Raw genomic sequence first — 27,930 nt, forward strand, 5'->3', positions numbered from 1 at the left:
ACCTCAAGACTTTTAGTCTAAGGACAAGTCCTTGGTGACAATTAGAAAGTATCTTTTCTGATTATAATAAATGTACTTTTGTGAGCAACCAAGAAGCCAAGGAATGTTTGGCCTTTTGAGAACCTGGTCAGTTTCTGTTGGAATAAGTTGAATCCCTCTAAGGAAGCCAAATGGTACTGTGTCACTTTATTTTGGGTGGTGCTGGAATTGAAACCAGGGTCTTGCACATGCTAGGCAAGTGCTCTATCACCCTGATCTACACTCCCAGCCCTTTTCAAATTTTTATTTTGAGATAGGATCTAAGTTTCCCAGGTTGGATTTGAACTTGTGATCCTGTTCTTTTACTAGGATTTTGTTTGTTTGTTTATTTGTTTTTGAGTGGCAGAGTTGTTGGAAGTTCTTTTCTTTCTTTTTTTTTAACCCAGAGTCACTTTACTACTGAACTCCTTTTCCAGTCCTTTCTTATTTTTTAAAAGTTTTCAGACAGGATTCTGCCAAGTTGCTTAGGGCTTCACTAACTTGCTTAGGCTGGCCTTAAACTTATGATTCACCTGCCTCAGTCTCCTGAGTTGGTGGTATTACAAGCATATGCCACCGTGCCTAGCTAAGAAATTCTTTAGAAGATCAGCCAGTATGAGTGGTTTTAGATCTGAAAAACTATAATATAAATCATCAAAATAATAAATGTACTTTTTAAAAATAAAATGTATTTTTTATAAAAATATTTAATTTCACTTATGAATAACTAATTTTAGATTCCTAAATCCTAAGAAGGTTGCAGAAAACCTCTGAGTACAAATACTATGGAGAATAGCACATGCAGTTCCAAGGTGAGAATTTGTGGTCCTGAAAAAGATGTTCACGTAAAGGGCAAAAGGTCCCTCCAGCTCTTGCCTTCAGTGCTCTCGTGAGCTTACACCAGTGAGATTGGTATTCCCATGGAGATAAATCACAAGGGGGAAAAAGTCCATTAATTAATCTGGACTTGTTTTCATTAGGGATAAAGAATGCATCTTAACAAAATAAGGAAAGAAAGTTTATTTTTCAGGAAGCTGGACCAAATGTTCCCAGATGCTGCTTTGCTCCAAAACTCAGGGAAAGGAGGTTTAGACCTCTTCTTTAAAAGAGAAAAAAGAAAACCACACACTCAAATTGTTATTTCTTAAAACAGAATAACAAACTCTCCAAAATAGTAAATGTTACCAGAACAATAATAAATAATGGCACACATGCCCGTCTTAAAAAACATGGTTAGTCACGTCCTAACGTCGCATAACCCACAGCCATGTGCTCAGGCATTTCTGTGATGATTGGAGACACATTCGGACAGTCATAAACATCTATCACAGATTTAAGTATGCGTCTCAGGATTCCAGAGCCACAGACCGCTGGTTGTTGACCAGCAGTGACATACCAAGTGTTCCTGAGCTCTCTGTAAAGGTCTCTGGGATTGCACAATACAGCTGAAATACTACTTGGTGCAGGAAGGTACCCGGGGTGAAAAAACCATTCAGGAAGCCTAATAAAGAAGAAAGGAAATGTGCCATTTAAAGCTGGAATTGCTTTACTGAAGCATATATGAAATACAACAGCCTTTCCATGCCAGAGGAGTAATAGCTCATTTCCCCTGCATGCCCTGGGCCCTCTTTTCCCTTAAGTTTTATTACATGTTTAAGAATACATTATTGGTCATTCCCAGTGCATGAACTTCTGACAGCCTAAAAGGATCTGTTTACCCTGTAAACTGTTGAACACACAATTGGCATGAGTCAGACCAAGTCTTGGTTCATTTTTTAGAGCAGACCAGTGCTTTTCTATCCGGTGCTCAGAGGTTATCCAGACTAGAATTTTTCTGGACCCTTTTTGTCTTCTAAATACCCACTGGCTACTGGCAGTTTGGAGCTTCATTCCTCCCTTGCAATACTGGCAGGTCTGCACTAGGGACAAATGGAGATGAAAGGTTTACTCATTTATACCAAGAGAAAGCTGAAAGTCCATGCTAAAATGTGTCATAGGATTTTCTATATACTCTGAATAAATAGAGCCTCTTTGGTCACCTGCCTCACACCCACACACCAAAACCCTCCCTAAAGGGTTAAAACAAGGGTTGCCTAAGAATTGAACCAAGGACTGGGACCCATTATAGGTTGGGCTAATCCCAAGCACACCATGAAGCAAATAAAAAAAAAAAAAAAAAAAAAATTCTCAAGGGCTCCACCACAATCCTCACCACACATCTGTCCCCAGCCCACTTCCTTTGGTGATGGTTGGGGTTGGGGAGGCCATGAGCACCTATTCCTCTCAAGCACATCACTTAACAACTCGACTGACAACTGATAACACCCCCAAAAGAGAGTTCCTCACCAGAGCATCTTCATTTTAACCTAGTTTAAAACTCAGGCACATAATCTGCCAGGGGGACTTACAGAAAACTTCAGAGGAGGGGAGAGACCATGTGTGTTCCATTCCTCAGCATGTTCCCGGCACATGATGCTTAAAAAGAGGCCAATAAATAATTGCTAAAAGGGGAGTAACTCAGTGAACGATACACTATGGAAGGCAGAGCACGACCCGCTGTCAGACTGGTCCTCTATTTGACAGGGAAGGATTCCTGCCAGCTGGAGGAATGGGAGCAGGGTCCCGGAGCTGCCCACCGGGCAGTGATGAGAAGTATCCGTTTGGGTTAGTCGCTCTTTCCAGCTGCTCTCTGTGTCCCTGTTTCCCCTTCACCCGCCACACTACGTGTTTGGTGTTGCTGGTACCCAACACAGCCATCTTTAGTTCATTTCATCAGGAAGGAGCATCCAGCGTTTAGCCTGAGACCAGCATTGTGGACAATCTTTTCAGCCTCAGACACTGCGCTGTGCCTTTTTTGGATACTATTTCAAGTTTGGGGTTTTTTGTGTTGTTTTTTTGTTGGTTTTGCTCTTTAAACAGTGTCTTGAGCTGCTGACAGCGTAGCCTGGTGTACTTGGGTGGCCCTGAAATGCTTTGCATTATTTGGACCTACGCTGCTGTATTATATTGGTAACAAGATCAGAGGAATTTGGATGTGTTTAGGTTAGGATTTGAGTCTGGATTACAACATATAGACCAGCTTTTAATCCTTTCTTCCCTTCTTGTACTATTTAAGTCCATGGTCACTTACAATCAGTATATAAACATCTCCAAGTAGTGCGAGAAGAGGCAGCGTGTGGAACGCAAGGTCAAAGCTGTTGGCTCACATGTTTCCCCCCAGAAGAGCCTGGAGATTAAAGATGTCTCAGCGTGTGTCTTTGGTTGTCTTCAAGAGTCTGTGTTCTCCTTATTCTTTATATTAAGTGCGGACTTCTTTGAACTTCATTAAATACGCCACTAAAGTAAATAGGTCCATGTTATGAGCTCACCCTTCCACAGGTTGGGTCTTCTTTTCCAACTCAGATTTTTCTGTGACCCAGCTGCTCCTGTCAGTCCCTTCTCCCAGGTCCCCTGCCTCTGTCAAGGACCACTTAAGGTATGGAACTGCTCTTTCCCTCCAAGGGAAGCTCATGCAAGGAGAGGAGACCAGGGTCAGAAAGGCTGATTGTTTTCAAGTTCTGGAGAAACAGCTCCAGAACATTCTTCACTGGCAACATTGGAAAAATGCGCTGATCTCCTGTGTTTTTACCCTAGAAGTGGGTGGAAGGGGGAATTTGCTGCTAGTTCTTTTCATTGTGATGGTGGTTGCTTTTCTTGGATAAAGTCTCAAAATTCTTCTCAAACTAGAATCTGTGACCTTTGGTGTTGAGAAGGTATGCATTTAATGAGAATGGGGGACAGGATTCACTGAAGGTGTTCAGACTGTAGCTATTATTATAGCTAAACAGTGGCAGTGTGGGCTAATGGGGAGAGGAAGAAAACACATCCCTCTCCAACTATATTACAGTTTTGATGTGTGCAGAGTGCCCATAGAGTGAAGATGTGTGAAGAGAAGTCTGCTTTTTTGTTTGTTTGTTACCTAGAAAGTTAAGTCATAGACCTTCCCTATGGAAGCATTAAAGGCACATATTTAGTGTCTGTAACTAACCTTTCCTTTTTAAAGAGTCTCTAAATCAGAAAAGAGATGGATATAAAATTAGCTGTGAAACTATCATTTTTCTGGCAGCTCCCAAGCCCTCTGGATTTTTCCTGGCTGGGTGACTGGTGTTACGTGTAACCGAGTGGGCCAATCTTTATTGTCTCCAAGTTCTAAAATTCAAGGCCACAGAATGTATACCATGCCTGGTTACTTCTGCCTGGCTAAATGTATTGACCAGGTATTTTCAGGTTTAACCTATACAAAATGCACTGTGGCTTAAAAAGATGCCTGTGAAGGGAAGATGGCTTAAAGACAGCACTGATAACATGAGCCCCAGGAAACCAAATGACAAAGTGGCAGAGGCAGCACTTCTGTTCCCCTTCCCCAACTCTTTGCCGCTTACCATTACAAGGTAAAACTAGCACTAGTCTAATTTGATTTGCCCAGTGGTTGGCCAAAACAAAAATAAAAACAACAACCCTTCAGAATTTTAAACAATCGTACTTGAAAATAAGGATGCAATTTTACATCTCTAATTTAGAAAACATTTCACTCAAAGTATATTTTGTGTCTGGAACTATTAAGTAATGATAATGTCCTGCGTAGGTCATTAAGTTAACAAATAATAATAGATAAAATAAGGAACTTAGGGATATACAGTGAGGCTTCTACAGCCACAGGTTCTGTGTCCTTGGATTCAATCAACCCCAGACAGAAAACATTGCAGGCGACAAAATTGTGTCTGAAGCCAAACACATTCAGACTTTTGTCTTGTCTTTATTACCTAAACAATGCATTATAACAAGCATTTGCACAGATTTTACATTGTATTAGGTATTATAAATAATCTAGAGATGACTAAAAATATACAGGAGGATGTGTGTAGGCTATATACAACTACTATGCGATTTTATTTATGGGACTGAGCATCCAAGGTTTTTGGTGTCCATTGGGAGTAGAGTCCTGGAACCAATCCCCCATAGATACCAAGGGATAGTATTATGCCAGAATAAATAAAATAAGGCATGTGCCTCATACAGATTCAAGATGCTTGGAAACCACTGCTTTAGGGAGTGACATTAACCGGGATTGATGTTCCAGGGGTAGTGACCTCAGAAGACAGGCCTACCTGCAAAAAAAGTTTAAAGGAATGAGAAGCCACACATGAGAAGTAAAGAACCTGGAGGACCCATTGAACTAACCAGGAGGGCAGAAAATCTCCATTTAAGAAATGCACAGAGTTTAAGACCTAGAGAAAGTAGAAAAAGGCTCACTAAAACAACAAGTTCTGTGTAGGAGCTGGTTCTAGAGACAACCAAGTATAGTAGTCCTTCTTTATCTGCAGGGGATACACTCCAAGACTCCTAGTGGATAGTAGTAAATCTTGAACGTGCTGTTTTTTCCTATGCATACGTACCTAGGAGGAACTTTTACCTGTTCACTTGAAGTACCTTGCTACTTCTCTTTGGCATATCTGGATGGCCAGCTTCTCCACTCTTGCCCTTTGGGGCCAGGATTAAGTAAAATAAGGGTTCCTTGACCACAAGCACTGCGATACTGTGACAGTCAATCTGATAACCAAGTCAGCTACTAAAAGTGATTAATAGGCAGGTCATGTATACAGTGTGGATACACTGGACAAAGGGATAATTGATGTCCCAGACAAGACTGAATGGAACAGTGCAAGATATTATTGCACTACTCAGAACAGTGCATAGTTTAAAATGTTTATTTCTGGAATTTTCCATGTAATATTTTCAGAATGCAGGAAACTGAAATTGCAGAAAAGGAAACTTTGGTTAAGGGAGGGGGCTCTTGTATCACAAGCTCATCTGACTGGTTGGCTGTGAGGGAAGCATTAATGGGGTCATGTTAGGGATCTCTTGTGCCAGCCTCCCCAACCTGCCCTCTGCCTGGTCAACATTCCAAGAACGCAGACAAAGGTGTAGAGTGGGTTTGGATTCCAACCTTGGGCCTTTTGCATTTACACATGCAAGTGTGACCTCCTTCAGTTAAGGCAAACCTTAGAATTTTTGCCACTTTTAAAAACTTTTGGAAAAAGAAGTTCTATGGGATCTTGCCAGGTAGCTGTGTTCACTTGTGCAGCGTTTGCTTTGCAGAAAGTCTCTCAAGGTTTGATCTGTATGAAAGGGGCACTTTCCCATAACTTACCCAAAGACACCTGTGTTCACTGGCCAGGATAATGAGTTTGCCATGAATTTTAGCAGAATAAGGCCAAAATCAGAGAAAAGCTCTGACAGACAGAATGATAAGTCTGAAAATTTTTCACTTTCCATTCCAAACTGGAATGTGACTTGTGTAGACCCTAATGAAGTGGGTTCATGTGGTTAGAGAGCCACTTAGTTAAGAGTAGGTTGTGCAGGCCCAGGTTAGCAGATTCAGAGTTGTTAGAAACGACATTTGAAGTCACTTTGGGTGGTGGAGAGAAGCCCAATGTCAAAGATGTCTTGTGATGACCAAGGCTCAGCCCTGATTTGGAGAAAGGAGGCACACATCAATTTTGTGTTGTGACCAGGACTTTTTGAGTTGTTGCATAAATTCCATTTGTTTCTTGTTTGTTACCTACTGTCCCTCTTTCCCAAGCATGCTTGATTTGGGCTCTTCAGTCTCCCTGAGAAGACTGAGAAGGAGAGGGTCAGTTGTGACTCAGGCTGAGAAGGAACAGGAGAACTCACAGGAGGCAGACAAGCTGGCAGCAAAGGCACCAAACCAGGCAGCACCAAGAACCTAGGCCAGCTCCCTGGCCGCTCCCTCCGGTCACAATGTGTGCTCTGGGCCACAGAGGGCCTGTAAATTGCACAGTAATGGCTGGTTCCTCAGCAGGAAAAAACATGTGCTTTGAGTTTTCCAAATGAGTCAGACGCACGCTGCGAGATAAATGCTGATAGCAAGCAGATGTGACATGTGCTTTTCAAGAGCGACAGGCAGAGAGAGAATCGGGGATTGGCATCTTCCACACTCTTTGAGACAATGGACTGACACTTGCTGGGGCCTGCTCCCTTAACAAGAAACATGGGGCGGTGTGTGATTCCCTCTGCCCCCCTTCTTTCTTTCCATAAGAGGAATCTACATTTTTAAAACCTTAAATGTAAACGTGTTCTGGCTCCAATTTGTCGGCTGACTGTAATCGCCTTGGAACTTATATAAACTCTAGGTGAGTAATTTCCCCGAGTACAGTACCCTCTTGGAATGTATGTGCTATGAACTCAGCTTAAACTTTTAACCTCACATTTTTCTGGGAAGGATTATTATCTATGTTTTTATTGTTTGAAAATGCAGTCAGAATCTCCAGAACGTGAGTGCTCTCAGTGGTTGAGCTGGTACACCGTCGGAGGCTTCCCTGTGCTGTGTGGGCCTGGGCAGTATGGATGACTCGGGCCCCTAAGATGGGAGGAAAGGATCCTATGTGCCAGAATTAAAACTACACGGAGCTGGGTGCAGTGGCTCCTATCTGTAGTCCCACCAGCTTGGGAAGCTGAGGCAAGAGGATTGCAAATTCAAGGCCAATCTGGACAGTTTAACGAAAGCCTGTCTCAAGATAAAAAATAAAAAGTGCTGGGGGTGTAGCTCAGTGGTAGACCACATGTGGGTTCCATCCCCAGTCCTAGGTGGGGAAAAAAATCCAAAGCACCAAGACCTTTGCCTTCCTGGGACTCTACTGACTAGATTGTGAACTGTGGGGAGGGCACTATATCCTCCCGACTCACCTACAAAAATTCCCAGTGTCTTTTAGCTGATGCACATCATGTGCCAGTTGTCAAGCGACATCCATAACCTTCATCAGCAGAGTGTGAGTCTCTGAGTCCCAGATTGCTGACGCCTCCTTCCAAGCTTGGCTTCCATTCGCCTTGTCTCTTTCCTGCAGGCACTGGATCCCCCGAAATTCGGCTGTCCCAAGGCCAGCCTTGAAGATAGAACAATCTCTTTGCAACTCTAGCACCTATCCTTGTACCTATTAAGCACTCGCTTAACCTTTAACCTTGAACTGAGGGTGTTAGGCCATCAGTACCAGGTTGGGTTATTGATTTTGTGTTTTGTTTTTTAACTGAGTTGTCATTAATATGGAAACAGGGAGACTGGCTGCTTCTCCCAAAAGCTTCCCATTATTTGTACTTAGGTTTCATTTGTTGACTACCAAGAGGCAGCTGTGCGGGATCATGGGAAGAACCCTGGGCTGAGAGTCAAGTCCTGGTTCTACTGCCAACTTGTGAGCCTTAGGCAAGTCAGTGTGTCTGACAGAGCCTCAGAGTGTCCATTTGTCAAAGGAAGGTATTGGGCTTGGTGGTCTTCCTGTTAAAATGGTAATAACCCCGTTCATTTTATTGTGAGGTTTTAAAGAAAAGCAACATCAGAGCAAGATGTGAAATGGAAAACCATCAAGGTAGAAAGTTGTGGCTTATTGTATTGAACTTCTCTGCAATGCCCTTCTGATATATTTTGATAGTCTTCTGCTGTACACATGGTGATGGCCAATTTCATCTTCTATTATATCATCCAGTGAATATTTTGGATTCTTGAACAAATTAGAAACATACTATTCTGGCGGTGAAGGCCATGATACAAGGCACCAGGGAGCCGGTGACCGCATCATTTCTCCCCCAGTGTTTGGAAAACTGATTGACTGATTGGTAGCTAGGATTAATTTCCCTCCAAACTTATCTATGTGCGCATTTCCCATGCCCACCCACCCCCACCCCCCAGTACCAGGAAACCTCCATTCTTCTTTCTGAATTCCTTTCTTTTGACCTGTGGGATCACAAAACAGAATGAAACCCAAATTCTTCATTTGATTGCTGTGCTGGTATTGACCCCATCAGTGAGCAAACAGGCACAATCTAACCAACTATAAAATGCTTCAATGCAAATGTTGTAGGAAAAAAGCATCCCAGTATTTCGTATTTCTGTTTCCAGAAGAATATTTAAGGATTGGCACCTACTCTAAGGAAGGACTGATGTGACCCAGTGTCCCAAATTCAGCCAGGCACCACCACCTACCCTTGTACACACAGAGCCTGTGTGAATACTGAATGCAGTTATCACCAAACAACATCCTAAGGGTTCCTTATGTTGGTGCTGGTGCAGGAGTATTTGTTGAGTCAGCAATTACTTTGACAGAAATTTGTTGAAAACTTATTAAAGACTTGGAACTGATACATACATACAGAGATGCATGTGAGAGGCATTGCCTAGAAGGAGCTTTCTTATTTAGAAGAGGACACAGATTTGTACACATCTATGGAAGGTAATAAGCAATATGCTGCCAGTGTGTATGCAAAGTTACACAGAAACAGGAGCCATGAATTCTTTCAGGATTTCCCTTGACTGAAAGACAGGCAAAGAGTGATCCTGTCATGGAATATGTCATGCACTTTTATGAGGGTCAGTGTGACTGGATCACAGATTTGAGGTAGAGTGCAAAAGATGACTGGAAAGGCAGAGTGGAATCTGGAAGATCCGTATGCAGTTAGTAAATATACACAGGCTCTCAAAAGATTCAGGGGAACTTACACAAACACATAGTATGTGAAGAAGACATCTCTGTGTTGTATACTTTACATATATACAATAAAAATTTTAAAAAGACATTTGAAGCATAGAAATACATGAGATGAAAATAATATAAGACCATGAATGGTGATTTAGAAGTGGGAAGAAAATTTGACCTTGAACTTCCTAGACACTAAAGCAAAAAGAGAAAGGAAATTCACTATTACCTGTATGGGGGGATGGGGAGAAGCCTGTTGCTCAAAAGAAACAGGCTTCTTCTGGATTGAAAGGTCAAGGGAAATTTCTCCATTGACTTTTATTAAAAGCTCAATGTGGGATACAGTGAAAATATTTTCAACAATATCCCCATGCTAGCAGTTTTTATAGGACTGTTTCTTGTAATGTCCCTCAGTGCAAGCCAATGGCATACTGCCAAAGTGTAATTCAGTAAAAGCAGCTCTACACAGGGCCAGAACAATCAGCCTACGCCTGCTTTTTGATGGTTTGGCTTGACGTGTGGATACGATTTAGGGTATCTAGAGGAATAGATTTTCTTCATGTCTTTTAGGCAATCATCCATGAATACTATTTCATGCAACGGGCTCTCAGAAAGTATTAGCAGGCAGTGAACTTGAGCTTCTATTCATTGGCAAAGAACTTAAGAACAAAGGAGTTTGAAACTTGGGTCATGTAACAAAGAAAAAAATTTTTTTCAGAGATGCTTAATCATGGAAGGAAGTAATTGATCATTCTGGACCAATAGTGCAACCCCAAGACTCAGCATCAGGACTGCGCTGTTAGTAAAAATCCCTGACCTGAGAGCTTGGGTTTTGCTGTTAACTCTAGCCAAAGGTGGGTATGTGAAAGTCCTCATGTTTTACAAGTAAAGCTGTGGGCTGAGCATCTTTTTTTAAGATTTCCCCTTTTCCTTAGTAGCTATAGCAAATTCTGAGAAGCACACACCTAATTTTAGAAACCTGGTTTGTGCATGCATGTGTGTTTGTGTGTGCGTATATTGTTTTGCTTTGTTTTTGATTCGTAAGGCTGTGATATTCAGCAGAATGAGACGGTACATTTTGTTAAACACAAATGACCAACCCCACAGATTTATATAACAGGGAAATTTATAAACTAGACTCCCATCATTCCTGACAAATATCTAACTTAAACCTCATAAAAATTTTTGTGCCAGACTGATTGAGTATCCCATGATACAGATGAAAAAAGTAAGGCTTCAGCAAGTTGGTGTGGATGTTGGGTGGGAGAACCAGGCTTGTAACCCAGGTCTTTTGATTTTAGTGCAGTTATTTTTTTGACTTTGCAGGCCCACCTGACTTATCCAAAAGATTGGTGAATGAATCATAGGTCCTGATAACCATGCTAACCAGCCACTAGTTACGTCTTTGAAAAATTCCAAACACAGGCAGGAAATGCTCCCTGCAGTTAACTTAGGAAGAAACATCCATCTGATAGGCAGGAATGTTCTAGTGATGCTCTGTTCATGGGACAACAAGACCCTCTGGTTCTGGACCCCAGGAAGGGCCCCAGATAAACACTGGCTATAAACAACCCAAGAATTTGTTCTTTCCACTTTCTATTAACCAAACATACAAAGTAGGTCATCACATAAGAATGTGTGGATGTTCTGTCTGGTGCAGGATTAGATTTACAAACATTGTAGAAACTTCCAAGTCCTCTTACCTATTGATGTACTTTGGCCAGATCTTCTGAGAAGCAATTCCTCATTGTAAATATAAGGATGAACCTGAACTCTGTATATTGTAATGATTGCTTTCTAAGTACTATACTGAAGTGGAAATAACTTGTTGCCACCTCCTGTCTGCACTGTCACCAAATCTCTCAAGAGTAACTTGTTTCTAGTTACTTTGACCAGGCAGTGGATACAGTATTTTTGTTTTGTTTTGTTTTGTTTTTGGTTCTCCCTGAAATTCACAGAGGAGGTAAATTCAGACATGGATGTTTCTGCTGTCATAGTGCACTATATTATATAAACTAGTGTCCCAAAGAACAAGAACATCCTCCCAATGAACAAGAACATCATAGCCAGCAAGCCACTGGTGCTCCATATGGCACAGGCCAAAACCAAAACAAAACAAAACACAAAACCAAAACAAATATATACCTGTAAAATATATTATTATATATAATATATTTATATATAGATATATATAAACTATATATTACAGTCAGGGAGGCGAATTCCAGATCTCAGTATGGTAGTAACACAATACATAATGTGTATTTTTTAAAGAAGTGAAAGACTTTGTTGCAAATTACTTGCCAAAGTTTTCCAAAAGCAACTCATCCCTCAGTTGCTCAGGGTACAATGTTCCAGATTGTTCTTTCCTGTTCTCTTCTGTTTGGGCACACATAGTTCCACTTGCACCATTCCAGTTGGCACCTGCACACACTTCTAAAGTAAGAGCATGTGTCATCTAAGTGGCTTCCAGCTGGAAATATCAGGAGTGGCAGAGATGGAATCTACAAAATGCCAGTAGCTACACACCAAAGAGCCAACCCACCAAATTGTTAGAGATTGAGTTCATGTTAAGGCAATGGGGACAAGACCCTCTTAACAGATTTTGGTTTGGAAAACCCGTTGTTTAGAAATGGTTTTGTGAGAAAGCCAGAAATTCAAGTTAAAAGAAAAAGTAAAAGTAGCTGGGTTCAGTGGTGGGGTCCTTTGATTCCTTCTATTTGGGAGACTGAGTCAGACTGAGTCAGGATGGGGTACAGCAGCTTGGGCAATGTAGTGAGCTCTCTTCTCAAAAAAAATATGTATATATATATATATATATATATATTTATTTATGAAGAACTGGAAGCACTTCCCTCTGGACACACACACACATACTTCACTGCCTACAGCCACCGTTACTTCCTGATGTTGGTTTGCTGCTTTGTGGACTTTGACACAATAATGTCTCAGACCAGGAGTGGCCCAGTGCCTTCTGTAACCTGCTGATAAACTGTGACAAGGACCTTAGGAAAACAGGGCCTTCCTAACTATTGGAGTTTATGATGCTGGCACCAAAGAGCTCTTTCTTCTATCTTTTTAAAATCTTAGCTCAGAAAAGAGTCCTTTGCTGAATGGCCTTTAGTGCATTAAAATGGTTAATGGAACATCAAAACAAAACAAAAACAAAGCCCATTGAAAACCAAAAACTTGAATCCCAGAGCATAGTCTCTGCTTTTTTAGAATCTAATTCTAATTTGTCATGGTGCCTCTCTTTTAGAAATAGCTCACAGTAGGAGAGGCACAGGTTTCTCTTTTTCCATAGGCAGCCAGGCTCTGGACAGCAAGATAACTTCCCTTCCCAGGTTTGGATCACCTAAGTCCTGCTCTTTGGACATGCAGATGTGAGTGGCCCTGGAACCTGCCTCCCACCAAGGCAGCCCCTGCTGAAATAAGTCAGGCAGTGTGTCAGCTCAGGCCTTCCTTTTGTTTACTTGTGCTTTTAATATTTAAAAAATCCTTCAAGATCTTATCTTTGACCTTAGGTTAGAACAAAAATTAGAACAAAAACCAGTCATCAGAAAGCCAAAGCTCACACTTTTGGCCGGACCTCTGAATGTTATTTTGTCTGTGAATGAGATTCCCATATTCACGGGTCAGGCTCAGGGACTAGCGCTCTTCAGAAGTGCTGTGCTCAGTTTCCAGTTCTGCTTTTCAGGTTTAAGTCTGCTGGATGGCACTAAGTGAGCCTGTAAGTGTTAAATGGATATACAGTTGTCCTTTGGTATCTGTGAGAGGTTGATTTGGGGACCTTCTATGGATACCAAAATCTTGCAGATGCTGCCCAAGTCCTTCATATAAAATAGCATAGTATTTGCATGTAACCTATGAACATTCTCCTGTATACTTTACATCATCTCTAGACTACTTTTAACACCTAATGCAATAGTCATGCTGTGTAAATAGTTGTTATATTCTGTCACTTAGAGGTGATAGCAAAAGTCAATACATGTTCAGTTCAGACACATTTCTTTTTCTCAAATATTTCAATCTTGAGTTGGTTGAATACTCAGATGCAGAACCAGTGAATACAGAGGACTAAGTTTCTATGTATCTCCTGCTAAGTGTTCTTTTCTAATTCTGCCTAAAAGACAAATATTCTCCAATTCTGCCTGAAATAACTTCTTTTGCAAAATTACATTGGTTGAAATTCTATCCATTGTAGATTTCACTGTATCAATAGATCTCATCCTTTCAACTGCCAGTACCCTTGGGAGAGTTGTGTAGGATTCCACCTTCACACTAAATTATGAATTTAATGAATACACAGACACCTGGCTTAGACACTCCACAGGAGAGAGAGAATTGTTTTAGGAGGAACAGATACTTTGGACCAAGATAAATTGGGAAGCACCACATGAGCAGATTTGGTTAGTGGCAGGCCCTGAACACACCAAGGACAAAGCAAGGATGTTCAGGAGGAAAAAGAACAATGCAGAAAAGAGGCAGAAGAGCTCCTGAGATAAACTTCCTTTGTTGAAAACGTAGCTAAGCTGACTTGGTGTGGGGAGGACAGGTATGTGCTCACCCAATGGTTCCTTGTCCTGAAAGAAAGGGAGAAACATTCGCTATGAGTTTTATAAACACAATCATTATCATATTTGCTGATTTGTCCACTCTGTTAAATGTTCCTAAGAATCAAAGTTTGTGGCAAAACCTGCCTTAAATGTTACATCTGTTAAATTGGTATACCATCAGTTGTGGGAATACCTTCAGCTGTTTCCCCAGCATGATCTCTATGTCTCCCATTTTTGTAACTTATCAACTCTGGGACATGGTGGTCACAGATAGCCAACAAAATGACTTAGATGTAGTCAGCCTGGGTCTACAGAATTCACTGATGCATGTTTGGCATGTGGGGAGATCAACCCACATACAAAAACGTTGCGAGTGAATCTCCTCCTAAAGAGGCCCCAGATGATGTCAGCTCCTACTTTCAAGCCACATGAGCATGTGCAGTAATGGTGGCGCCATGTTAATTAGGACTAATGGCCAAAAGAGCCATTGCAGATGATCCAATTAGGCAGATTTAGTTCGAGATTATACAGATAACTCTGATTAAAATATCAATCTAGTTCAATTTTACAAGGTCTCTATTTAAAGTGAGGTTGTGTTTGACTATAATAGAAGGATATAATAACTAGTTTACTATGTTTTGCCATTGTGGAAGCTCAGGGATACTAACAGCCTTAAAAATTATTATTTAAGCTTGATTTTTTTTTTCAAGGACCAATTATGTACATGGCCCGTTACCAAGTTCTTTTTGTTTCTTGTCCCTCCTGCTGTCTAGTTGGGACTGTCTTTACAGTTCATTAGCCCCTCGACTAGAAGGTAGAAATGAAAGAAGGTGAAACGTAAATCTGTCTGACTACCGGCCAATCCAGTAAACTATTTTGTGGGGAAGACACTGAAACCATTGACTATAGCAAACTTTGGTGTTCCCTGTGGATTGAGTTTTTCTCTGAATTCTCTAGATCCCAAATATTTGAGAAAACTAATACTTGGCCAGATTGAATGTTTCTTGGTAGTGTACAAAGTCAAGTCAGCAGGATTCTGTTTTATGTAATATTAATTTTGTCACACGTAAGGAAAAGCTCTCTTACCCCAAGATACTGAAGCTTTTAAAAGTGACACGCTGAGGTTATGCAGCAATTACACTCATCAGGATGATTTTTTTGTCTGACTCTCAATGCTGTCCACAAAGTTTCTGAATTTCACATTACTTTTAAGAGCCATGGAAATATATAGTCAAGTATGGTTGTATCTGAACCAGTGGTGCTATGAGAAATTGAGCAGATCTCAAGTACACAGGAGAATGTCACTAAAGGATTGCACCATGACATCAGAGCCTTCAAACATTGTTTTAGTTGTGGGGGCAGAATCACAATATTTTACTGACTTAGACTGCAAGCAGACCATTCTCTGCTATTAAGAGAAATGAAATTTTTGCCATTAAACCTGAATCTCTTGGGAGGCAGAAAGATAGAGAAAAACAGGATTGCAGGCTAGCGCAAGATTGCTGAAGTCTCTGCTAATTTTTTGCTTCTTGTGAGGCATTCCTCGTCACCACCGTGTGCTAAATTCCTTAGTGAATTCTTCAGTTTCTTGTCCTGATGCAGGAGACACATTTTTAAAAGCAAGACATACTTTATCCCCCTTGGAAAAAGAAATAACAAATAATTAAGGCCACAGCTCTCAGGGACCCGAGTTTATTGGCAATAAAAGGCAGCTGTGCTGACAACTCTGCCAATTAACCTGCCACAAGTGAGCATGTCACTGTGTTAGAAAACAGGACTAGAAACATCCAGGGGTCTCCATACAGCACAGACAACAGTCCTACAGAACACGGAGCAGCAGTGTGGCACTCCACCTTAGCAGAGATGGTAGCATTCTGTGTTCTTTGCCCAAGGAAACTCCTCATCACATGGTGAGCCCCTGGCCTCTCTCAAAGGCTGTGCGTTCCTAGAAGGTGCTGGTAGGAACAGAAAAAATGTGGGAAATTAAGTTTTTTGAACACTTCATGCATTTCACATATGTTAGCTGGTTGAATCCTCAGAATTGTACCGCTAGGAAAATAAAATCATTCCTATTAGGGATGGGTAAAAAAATGGAGACACAGTTTCCAAATTCAGATCTTCTTGGTTCCCAGATCTATTCTTTTCCTGTAACATGTTTTTCCATCAAGAAATGTTTGTTCTAGTTTTGGTTGTTATGCATTTATAGTGTGGCTTTGAGCAAGTTACCAACTACTGTGAGCCTTGGCTTTCTATCTGAAAAATGAGAGACTTTAAGGTCTTTTATCACAGTGCTTCTCCAACTTTAAGGAGCACAGGAGGAATCATCTGGGGATCTTACCAAAATGGACATTCTGTTCTGTAGGTCTGGGCAGAGGCCTAAGGTTCTGCATTTATCAAGCTTCCAGGAAATACACATGCTGCTGATTCACAGACAGCACTTTGAGTAGCAGGGTTGTGTAGCAATATTATTCTGGGATTCTAAGATGGCGGCAACCCTGTCTTAGGCTTCCTGCATGGCTGCATGCCCATGTTTACCTAAGTGCCTTGATTGCCCTGCAATAATGTTAGAAACATTGGATCAAGTTGGTCAGAAGAAATGACTCTAAAGGACACAGTCAAAGGGAAGCCTATAGTTCTAAAAGTTCAGTGAATCTAAACTTTACTGAGGATTGCATCCCTCAAAAGGCAATCCAGGCCTCATCCTTCTCCCCCATCCTACCCAGAGCAGGTTTCCCAGTAATCCTAACATTCTCCATGGTGGGTTCATTTACCTCTATCCTCAGCTTCCTCTGACTGACTTGATGCAGAATGAGATTAACTTTAAAGGGCATCTGTTGAATGTCATCAGGAAGTACCTTACTCTTCCAAAGATTTTATTTTGCAGATTAAATCACACAAACACACCCCTTCTCATATATTGTGATAATATACTTTCTTCCTCCGTCTGACGCTGCTCTTTGTTCTGGTAACACACATTCCTAGTTTTCTATGGTAACTTCATTCTGTTTTCCATGTGTAGTGGTAGTTACTGTTTCTAGGAATGGTTGCAGAGCCAGAAGCCAGATTTTCATAATCTCTGTGGGGAAACATATTCCATAAATTCAAAGACAAAAATATATCATGAATTAAGAAAGAGAAATGATTGTCCACAAAAATTTCTTTTTTTTTAAATCCCTTTTAAAACCATTTGTTTGGAGTTGGGTCTAATTAGAGCACTTGAGGAATAAAGGCTTACTATGTTGTGCCCATAAAGAAGGGGATGCTATTTTTTTAACCTGATTCTTTCTTATAATGCCCAAAAGGACAACACTATGTATTTTCATATGACTATCAAGGGACAGAGTTAGCTCCAAATATTTGACCTAGATAAACAGAATACCATTCACCTCATCTGAAAGTATAGGGATAATTAACTTGGACAACCATATAAACAGCAGGAGTCTCCTGCAGACTGTCTGCCTTCTTAAATCAGCAGATACCCTCCTAGGGAGCCGCCACAGCCAGGCCATTTACTGTGACTGCTTTTTATTGCTGTGTTTTGAATTGTTCTAATGAAGTGTATGGTGTGGTAGAAAAAACTTTTAGGCATTTCTGTTTTCTTGGATTTATTCCTATGTTCCAATCCATTCGTATTTCTCCATTTGGTAAGGGTTATGATAGATTTGTTCTCCTGAATTAAACAGAATCTTCTCCTTCATTCTGAAGATTTGATAATTAGTCCTTTAGTAGTCACTGAGCCCCTGGAATTAAAGACATCTGGAATCACAGTTATATAGGACGCTGAGGTCCATTGAGCCTGATTCCCTGTGTCCAGTGCCTGAGCTCCTGTAGAATCTGTGCCCAGTGAGCTTTCACTCTAGTTTATGTTCACATTGTTCAGCAACGGGTTGCACGTCCTCTCAGCTGCACTTCCTTAGTCCCTGTCTGAAGATCACCTTATAAGAAAATTTTTAGTTGGAGGGTGGCACTCTTTGCAGGTAAGCAAGTCTCCAGTCCAGCCCCTGAGCAGTCTGGCCTAGGATGCCTCTGTGGCTACCTGGGCATCACCGAGGAGCTACTGTGGAGCCAGCTCTGTCCACAGGTGCCACCTAAGGAGCGCTTCTCTTTTCTGGAGAGGATGAGGGGAAATCTTAAGGAATCTGAATTACTGTGTATGGAATTTGATGAGATCAAGGCCAGTGAAATCCTGAAGACAGTCTCAGAGGTAGAAGAAAGTGTCAGCACACTGAAGCAGTCAACCTGACTGACGGTGATGTAGGAAGGAGTTGGAGTTATTAAAACAAAGGTGTTTGTGTTCCCTCCCCACTGACATCATTAGTATTAACCTACAGATTAAAAATAAAAATTTTTAAAAATTTTTATTTATTTTTATTTTTACAGACTGCATTTTGATTCATTGTACACAAACGGGTACAACTTTTCATTTCTATGGTTGTACACGATGTAGATTCACACCATTCGTATAATCATACATGTACATAGGGTAAGAAAACTTTGATTGAGCTAAACTTCAATTCCTTTTAGTTCCTGCCCTTGGATGGTAATGCAGGGAAAACAAAACAATTTCCTTTTACACCTGAAGTCCTTCAAGTTTTTGCAAGTAACAGCCATACCTCCAAGGCCCCCCTTCTCTAAAGCCTCTGCCAGTTGTCCTGTGGCAAGAGTCAGACTTCCTCACTGACCTGGTCACACTCTTTTGAACAGGCTCTTCTCTCTCTCAACCCTTCCTCAGGTTTGTGGCCCAGAACTGGTAACATGCCCCTATACAAGTGAGACTAGCATGCCCACGCTTGGCTACATATTGTAATCACCTGGATGCTTGCCTAGCCCCATATACAGACACCCTGGTTTCATACACCTGGACTGTAGCCTGATTCTCAAGATGGATAAAAGCTTCTCCAGCACTTCAGATGCAGCCAAGGTTCTTTACTAGTCAGAGGCATTGGTGTCTTCCTGAGTGGAATGTGAGAAAGGGATGGTGGAGGGGCGTGGGGGAAGGGGAAGTGACAACCTATTGTGGAATGGATAGAGCTTTCCATCAACTGGACCTTGTATTTGTTTCTTGACTTTTTAGTTTTTTGTCTTGATATAAAACCAATCTGGGGGCTGGGGCTGTAGCTCAGGGGCAGAGTGCTTGCCTAGCACATGTGAGGCACTGGGTTTGATCCTTAGCACTGCATAAAAAAAAATAAAGGCATGATATCCATCTACAACTACAATTTTTTTTTTTACAATGATATTGGTTATCAAAACTAATATAGCTAATTAGTTATATTTCTGGGATATAGGATTATATCCTGTTTCTGGCAGTTGGGATTTTTGTATTTTTTTTAGATGGGATCTCACTATGTTGCCAAGCTTGTCTCAAACTCCTGAAATCTAGTGTTCCTCCCACCTCAACTTCCTCTGTGCTGGGCCTACAGGCATGTGCCACCACACTTGGCCTTAGCAGATATTATTTTGTCCTCTGAGATGTTATATTGAGGCACTGGGGGAATTGGGATGTAGAGGTGTATACACCTGCCTCCCCAACTCTATCACATTGTGTAGTAACCATATCACATATAGAATTTGCATTTCCTTTAAACTCCTAAGTCTTTTTCTTTTCTCTTTTTGGTGCCAGGGATTGAACCCAGGGGCAATTTAACCACTGAGCCACATCCCCAGCCCTTTTTTATTTTATATTTTGAGGCAGGGTCTCACTAAGTTACATAGGGCCTTGCTATATTGCGAGGCTGGTTTTGGTCACAGCCCTCCTGCATCAGCCTCCAGAGCCACTGGGATTACTGGTGTGTGCCACCATGCCTGGCTCCTAAGTTTTTTTGTTGTTGCTGTTGTCTTGTTTTGTTTTGTTTTTTAATTAATGCTGTTACTAACTCGTCTTATACTTTTTTTTTTTTTAATCCCCTTTGGTGTTGATAAGGGCAAGGTGAGAAAACATGGCTTAAGTGTGCTGCTGCAATGCGTTTCCCAATTCCAAACTCGAGAATTAGACAGATTTACCCACATGTTTCACAGACTCCCCATATAGGGATTTCCCTTGTGACAGATAGCATGGAGATGCAGACTAGAATCTGCGCTGTCTGTGGGCAGACACTCACCACAAGGAATAGCACTTCAAAAAGAGAAAAGAGGGCAATACTATACATCGATCCAATGTGTTATCACTGTATTTATTAGAAATGCAAGATCCCATTTAACCTACATAATACATTACAGATGAAGAAACTGGCACTCAGTGGGGCTTATGCATTATCAATGGGGTGTTGGGGTGGAAAGTTGAGCATGGGCTTTCCACCACACCATGCTGCTAAGCTGAGGAACAGCTTTGTCTCATCAGATCTCATTACAATTACATTGGGTTTACTCCAGTTTCAGGCTTTTTGTCTTAATCCTACTTATGCATGCCTTGAACTTAGTAGGTTAGGAAAATCTGCCCCATTATGATGAGGTGCAGAACACTTCTTAGAAGACACTCTTCCTGCCTTGGAGCAAACCACTGTCTAAAGTAGTAAGTCAGACCACACGTGTGAAATCAGTTGATCCTCCATTCTTGCCTCTGTGCATGAAAAGTTAAAGAAAAGGGGACTTTTTTTTTTTTTTTTTCAGTTAATGCATCTGAATGATTTATATGAGTAGCCCCTAACTTAGAACAGGAAAGATGATCGTTAAGGCAGATTTTACAATAGTTATAGACTTTTTCATTGGTGATCAGATCTTCTGGCTATCTGCAATGCCTGCTTAACACACAGTGTACATGGTATATGAAACTAATTTCAGCTCCATGACAGGTGTATTGCAGATTACTCTAGGAGCCCATTCCTAATCCGTAGGAAAGCTTCTGTGTGCCCTTACTGTGGTGGGGCACTTTTTACGGCTTTAGGATGTCACAAACCTGTATCCTTGTTTAACCTGTGTGCACAATGAGTGTCTGGCATTCATAAATCCAACAATTGTTTTCCTAATGAGAGGTGAACTGTTTTAATGGAACACAGACTGCACCAAATTTCAGAACTTCAGAACAATTGAGATTTTGATATCCCTTTCTCCCCTTGTCAGTTTCATGCCAGGCTTATTGAAAACTGGGGTTTTGGAGCAAATTATGTCTCAGTACAATTGAGGATTTCAAAAATTCCTTTCTGCATTAACATCAACTTCACTTTTCTGTACCTGCTTTGCAATGCAAGGGGTCCCTTCCTGTACTTACCTGGCTTTCTCTGATTCTGGATCCACTGACTTTGACATTTATAAAGAGCTCCACTTCTTATTCTGGGTCTCTTTGGAAAAAGGCTGATTAAAAGTGGAAATAATGTGTGATTCTTCAGACAAGGCCACTCTGCAGGGGCCAGTTGTTCCCCCCCCCGCCACCACCACCACCACCAGATGTAAGGGACCAGGTGGAAGTCTGCACAAGGCCCTCTGCTTCTTTCTCTCCCTGTCTCTCTCTCTCTCTGCCTCTTCTCACTTTACTCTACTCTGTCATGCAGACATGCATTCCCCCCCTGAGTTAAAAACTGAGGCCCAAGCATATGAGGTCTGCAAGCACTTAAAAGCCATTTCCAAGTTTTAAACTTAATTTCCAACCTGCAGCTCATTCTGTTTCATTGTGTCTACCCCACTGCTGGGTCCCTGATCAGACACTTGGTAGAAAGGGACCTAACTAGAATCCATAACTCTAGAGATGCAGGAGGTAATGACATTGTGTGTGTGTGTGTGTGTGTGTGTGTGTGTGTGTGTGTGTGTGTGTGTAAGAGAAAGAGTTCAACGAATGCTATCTGAATGGTCCATATACATTTGCAGCAATCCTTTATTAGGCACTGGTGACAAAATGGTGAAGAGAGTTGTAATCTCTATTATGGTGAGAAGTGAGTAGCTAGTGGGGTGATGTTTGAGGTCAGTGTGGGTGTAGAGGATGGAGCCCCTTGGAAGTCAGCCTTCACAGAGGAGTTGGGGTTTTGAGGTGGGGCATAGAGGATGAATGCCGTCTGGTCAGACAAGTGAGCAGGGGACCGTGTTCCTGGCAGAGGGAGAAGCACTGACAAGAACAGTAGGAGAGAGTGGCATGTGCCCTGGAAGCTACAAGTCTTCTGACCTGAGGAGTGCAGAGAGAAGGTGAAGGTGAGTAGTGAGGGGGGTTCATCAGGAAGGCCTTGACACCATGCCTGGGGGTTTCTGTTTTATCCTCTAGGCAGTGGGAAACAACCGGAACATCTCAGGGTGAAAAGGACATGGCCAGACATGTTAGGCACCAACGCTTGAGGCCTATGTGCTAAAAATAATCCAAATCAGAGGGAAGTAGGAGTCTTTCTTCATCATTGGAAAAAAAATTAAGAATAAAGCTCTTACCTCAGCTTTGGGTAGAAAGCTTTGCTTTTTTTTTTCCTCCGGAAATACAGCTTCATCTTCTCCTTTGTGGTTTCGTGCTGGTGCCTTCTCAAGCTGGTCTTGCAAGCAAAGCTACCAGATGGCTCTTGTCCTGTGTGCTGTCCTGGAATGCTCACAGTCGGATGGACGATCTCCTCCCTGCACGTGTGACCTTTGCATCACCACCTTCCTGACTGGGCCACTCTTGCTCTCTGGATGGAACCATTGTGTGTGGAGATTCATGAGCCCCCCTGGGGACAGAACACTTGACTCTAAATCACTTGTCAGTAACGCCAAGGGGCCGCTACTTAGTGGAACATTAGAAACAGTTTCAGTATGTTGAGCTTTGACCCAAGTATATCGTGATCACTCTGAAGCTGGGTCTTTCTCTTCGCTCTTTGTTCCTCTTATTTTTTTCTTTTTTCCCCTTCACGATTTTCTTCTAGTTCCCTGACTCTTTCAAAAAAAATTTGGGTTGTATGGAACTAGTTTGGAGAAAATGAACATTTCTGCTTGTGGAAATTTTTTCTCCTAATGAAGTTCAAGTGCTGTGATAGAAGGTTGCATGATCCATCCGGGCCTGGGCTACCAGTGATCCCTGGGTGTGGTGGGGGGGATGCTTGCTGTACATGGCCCTACACACTTCCACCCTGTCCTGCTCCATCTTCACCCAAGGACATTCAGGGTTATTTCTGGTGGTTTGGATGTAAGGTTCTTGAGGGGAGCAGTGGCAAGAAATAACTAGGAGGAAGAAAGAGGGTGAGGGTAAGGGCAGAGGAGAATAGGTAAGTAGGGAAAGAAAGAAAAGATGGATGAGCTTCGAGAGAGAGCAGTCCAGGAGTGGAAAGAAAAAGGGAAAATAAATTGGAGCAAAGTACATCATGATGGAAAGAAGAGTTCTGAAAGGACAAGACAAAATAGATTTTCTAAGTATACCTTTTGGCATTCACACTGTCCCCATGGAGAGCAGTGTCTAAGTGTAGAAGGAGCTGGGGACTGACCCACAACTTTTAATAGGAATTGCCAGGAAATCAGTTGCAAGGCCCTCCTCGGAAGCTCCTGGAGGGCAGCGTTTGCTGCCTCCTTTCTCCATCACTGGCCAAGCCCTACAGGACTTGATGTTGGTCAGCTGGCTGAGGAACCCGTGTTAATTGCATCTGACTGTTTTGGTTCACTAGGCAATACACTTGGTTTTTTTACACAGCTTCACAGGAATGGAAGAATATTCTGCAAACCCTGGCACCTGTCCCTGTAACTACTTTCCCTAAACAGTGGAACAACTTAAAATAGCCATTCGTCTGTCTACTTTTATTTATAACATTTTTTTTGTTTTTGTTTTTAAGCCACATCTTGGGCATGGAGTGTGTCTTTTGATGTACCATTAGCTCCATGCAGCCTGGTCCACGTGGAGCAGGGTGCCTTCTGGGAAATGTGCCAGACAGTGAAAGTTCTGTGTCAACAGTGGAAAGTGTGCAGGCTGTTCTGGGATATTCCACCCCCAGATAATTGCTCTACGTGTGTGTTTAATGGTGTTCAACGTCTCTGTTGAGATACAGGCAGGGCTGATGGGAAGCACTCTGGGGTCTCCCTTTTAATTGATCAGTGATGTCACTAGGGCCATTGATGCAGCTAGGGCCAAAGATGTACAAATTCCACAGTCTCATTTTGGTTGAGTTGGGAAAGGCGCATAGGATCCACCTCTCACCCACTTTCCCCCAATCCACCCCTCCCTGATCTGGAGTCCAGGAGTGCTGCTGTTTATGTGCCCAGACGGTGTGGTCCTTTGAATCCACCTCTTGTCTTTCTTGGGCTGCTCACTGGCTTCCCTGCTTCTCTTTGGAAGGCAGGTGTTCCAAACTAAAGCTCTGAATAGACAGAGGATTAAAAGTTTTTAATTTTTTTTTAAAGGTCTTTAAAGCTTCCAGCAATGGCCAAGGATTTCCTCCACCACAGTCCAAAACCCCAGCCATGCTCTGGGAGGTTCCTTTCCTTTGAGCAGCAGGCATGTGCTGTCCGTGGGGCTCAGACCCAGATGCTTAAGGAGCAAGTGTGGCCAGAGGGCTGGAGAAGGTGGCTTCTGGGACATGTCTATTCCTGGCATATCCCAGTACCCACTGTTGAGTCCAGCCAGGGGATCCAAGCTTGTGGGGGGTTCAGACGTAACTCACATGGGTTCTTTCTTTCGGTGGGTCAGCAGCCCAGCTGATGGGCATCAGACACCTCGGCCCGCACGTGCTGCGTTCATCCTGTGCTGGCTGCACTTCTGCCATCTGGAAGCCATTAGCATTGAAATGGTTTCAGGCACTTGCTGAGCACTGGGTTTTACAGGAGGTGCAACTCAGTGCTGCCCAGATCCTAGCAGTCAGGGGCCTTCACTTCCTGTAGGATTTCCAGTTTAAAGCCCAGTGAAGCCGTGCCCTCAGGCCACCACTGGGTCCTCTTCTCTTCCTTCTCGTTCTTCCTTCTGGCACACACAGGGATACCCTGACACCGCTCCTTGTCCTATTTCTATTTTGGGTTTGAAGGAAAGGGGTTGCAGATAAGTCACATTTGAAAAGTTCTTCAGGAAAGGGGTTGTTATTTTCTCTGCTGCCTGCGATTGGTAAGAGGAAGTATCTCAGGAGATCCCTCAGAAGGAGGCAGTACTGAAGCCTCCAGCCATGGAAATTCACAATAATGACCATGCATCAAAGCAGCTGGCCACAGAACCTAGCACTGTGCTGCATCTCTGTCTTACCTGGGTCCTCATCAGAACCCCGTAGGCAGGGACACTGAGTCTTGGAGAGTTGAACAGCTGCTAAAGGAAGCATTAAGTTCAAATCAAGGTCTTTGCAATCTGAAGGCTCTTTCTGCTGTACAAACCCATGCCCCACTGAGGTCCAGGTAGGACAGAGGGGCAGTGGAGGAACAGACATCTGCAGTTCACACTAGATACTCCAGCTGTGTTTTTTTTTTTTTTTTTTTTTTTCGGTTGGGGGAAGCGAGCAAAATGATCTTTTGAAAGGAAACTCACACAGTCTGTCAGCTTCTTGCCAACTCTACTGCAGTACAACCTGCCAAAAACAGCCAAACCTTGTTTGGGGTATGAAAGCAGCTGTTATAATAAACTCCTCTGCTCTGCCTCTTTCCTGTTATGGTGGAATGACTGTTTAAAGTAAATGTCTCCAATCCATGGATTTTCTGGGGTCATGAAAACATTTTTTAATTGGCAGACTTGCTGACATTTTTTGGTGAAGGTAGGAAGTACACAGAGCGCCACCCGCCATTTCAGATTCACGCAGGTCTGGAAGTAAACACTCTCTGGCTTCTGCAGACTCCATTCCCTGCCTCCCATTCCTAAGGCTGAACCATCCTCGGGTTTTCAGCTTGTTCCAGAAAGAATGGGTTTCTGCCTTGCTTCTGTCCCAGGACTTCCAAAGCAGAGCCAGGGCGATGAGTGCACAGAGCAAGGAATCAGATCTGGATTGGAATCCCGACTCTGCCAACCGCAAATGTGGAATTTCAAGTAAATGACACTGAACCTCAGTTTCCTAACCTGTAAAATGGTAAACGATAACCACCCATTAGGTTTACCACAAAGTTTAAAATAAAACCCAAATAATTGCCATATGCTGTGCAGAGGGGCTTTATATGTTTTAACTCATTTAATCTCAGCAACCCTGTGAGGTGGGTACTATTCTAACTGTATAGTAGCCTCTGGGTGTATGTGGGTGAGTGCAGTCAGCAAGAATCCTTCCCTGCATGGAACTTGCATTGTTGTGGGAGGTCAAGAGGTGTAAGTGTTACCGAGAAAAGAAAAATAGGAAAGGGAGGTGGAGAACAGGGTTCAGGGGTTGCATTTTTCAAAAGATTAATCAGGGAAGGCCTTTCTGAGAAGATATTTGAGTAAAAATCTGAAAAAAGTGATGGAGGAAATTATGAGGGTGTGAAGGGGAGAGTCCAGCGCTAGTCAGAGGATAGCATAAGTGCAAAGACCCTGGGGCAGCATGTCTGGTGGGTTCAAGGTACAGTGTGACTGGAAAAGAAGTGGTAAGGAGAGAGTAGATAAGGTCAGAATCAGAGGAAGGCAGTGCAGGACCACATGGATCTCAGCTCTTTCTCTCAGTGAAACAGGAAGCTCCCTGAGAAGCCTGAGCAGAAGAGGAACATGGTCAAGATGAAGCCAGATGTGAGAAAGGACCCTCTGGATTCATTCACTCCAGCTGCTCCTCTTGCTGTTGGTTCCCACAAGCACAGTTGCCAATCTTTTGAGAATATTAAGTGGGACATTTCTTAATGGGACATCTGGGCCTCCACTGGAGACACTGTCCTTGTTGATTTTAACAACAGTGAACTTTCCCCAGCTTGCCCAGCATCTGCATCCTGCATCCTTTCTCTTGAATGGTTCTGTCCTTTGCTGCTTCTCTGCACTGAGTTGTCTCAATGGTGCTGCTTAACTGGCTGCATAGACAGCCGTGGTCTGCACTCACAATGCCTAATGTGTTGCTGTGATGAATTAGTTACTGGAACCAGGATCTAAAAGAATTGCTGGGGCCAGGCAACCAAAGAAGGAATGGAGCAGAAGGACAAGGAAAGAGATGTTTGTAAATGGAGTCACTCCATCTGTGAGGCATCCGAAGGATGTGGGTGTCACAGGCTACCAGAAGACATTAGCATTTATAAATTCAGATGAGAGGACTGGCATCGAAAGTGCTGAACCTCTGATCTAGGGGTAGATCCTGGAGCCCATGGTTCTCCTGAAATCACATCCAAATGTGTATCTGTGGGTGTTTTCCTGGGGTGAGATCATAGCCTCCATGTGGCTTATTTCTTGAATGGCTTTATCACAATTATAGGCCATACTTGTAACATTAGATATGCTCACAGGTTAACCTTTATGCAAACTTGTGGAAAAAATGCATGCATTTCAAAACAGAGTGTAAGGCCTGGGGTTGTAGCTCAGTGGTAGAGCACTTGCCTAGCGTGTGTGAGGCACTGGGTTCAGTTCTCAGCACCCCTTATAAATAAATAAAATAAAGGTCCATCGACAACTAAAAAAATGAATTAAGAAAACAGAGTTTAAAGGGATCTTTTAGTTTTTAATATTAGGATTCCATTATGTATATGCAAAATCCACATGTAATATAATATGCATATTATATATTTGACAAATATTACTTCTGATATTCCTAAGACAGAAAGCTAAATCATGGTCTCCTAGAAATCATGGATTGATTGAAAAAAAAAAAAAAAAAGAAATCATGGATTGTATTTTTTAAGCCATGAAGGTGGACTGTTAGTCAAGACCTGTTTTGCCTCCCTGCTCAGTGGCTATTTAAAGCCAGGAATTTACCCACTGTATTAGATCATGTGTTTATAAATGGTCTTCATTGACTCAGGTTCTAGCAGTGCTTTCCAGGCATGCACATGAGCCAAGGATTTCAAACAACAACCTAGGTCTTCAGTATCTGGAAGCTCCCCTCCCTTTG

The 27,930-nt window shown here is 42.4% G+C and overlaps 1 protein-coding gene and 1 long non-coding RNA gene across 2 annotated transcripts in view; one reads left to right on the top strand and one right to left on the bottom strand.

Annotated features, from left to right (window-relative positions):
• COLEC12 (collectin subfamily member 12) overlaps positions 1-27,930 on the top strand; it is a 180,669-nt gene that overhangs the window by 105,543 nt on the left and 47,196 nt on the right. The window lies entirely within an intron of this gene.
• LOC306642499 lies at positions 15,775-27,628 on the bottom strand. Its single transcript, XR_013758548.1, has 2 exons — positions 22,445-27,628; positions 15,775-16,053 (listed from the first exon to the last, which is right to left on the bottom strand). It is a non-coding gene; the product is annotated as an uncharacterized lncRNA (long non-coding RNA).

Source organism: Sciurus vulgaris, assembly GCF_902686455.1.
Source record: "Sciurus vulgaris genome assembly, chromosome: 13".
NCBI lineage: Eukaryota > Metazoa > Chordata > Mammalia > Rodentia > Sciuridae > Sciurus > Sciurus vulgaris.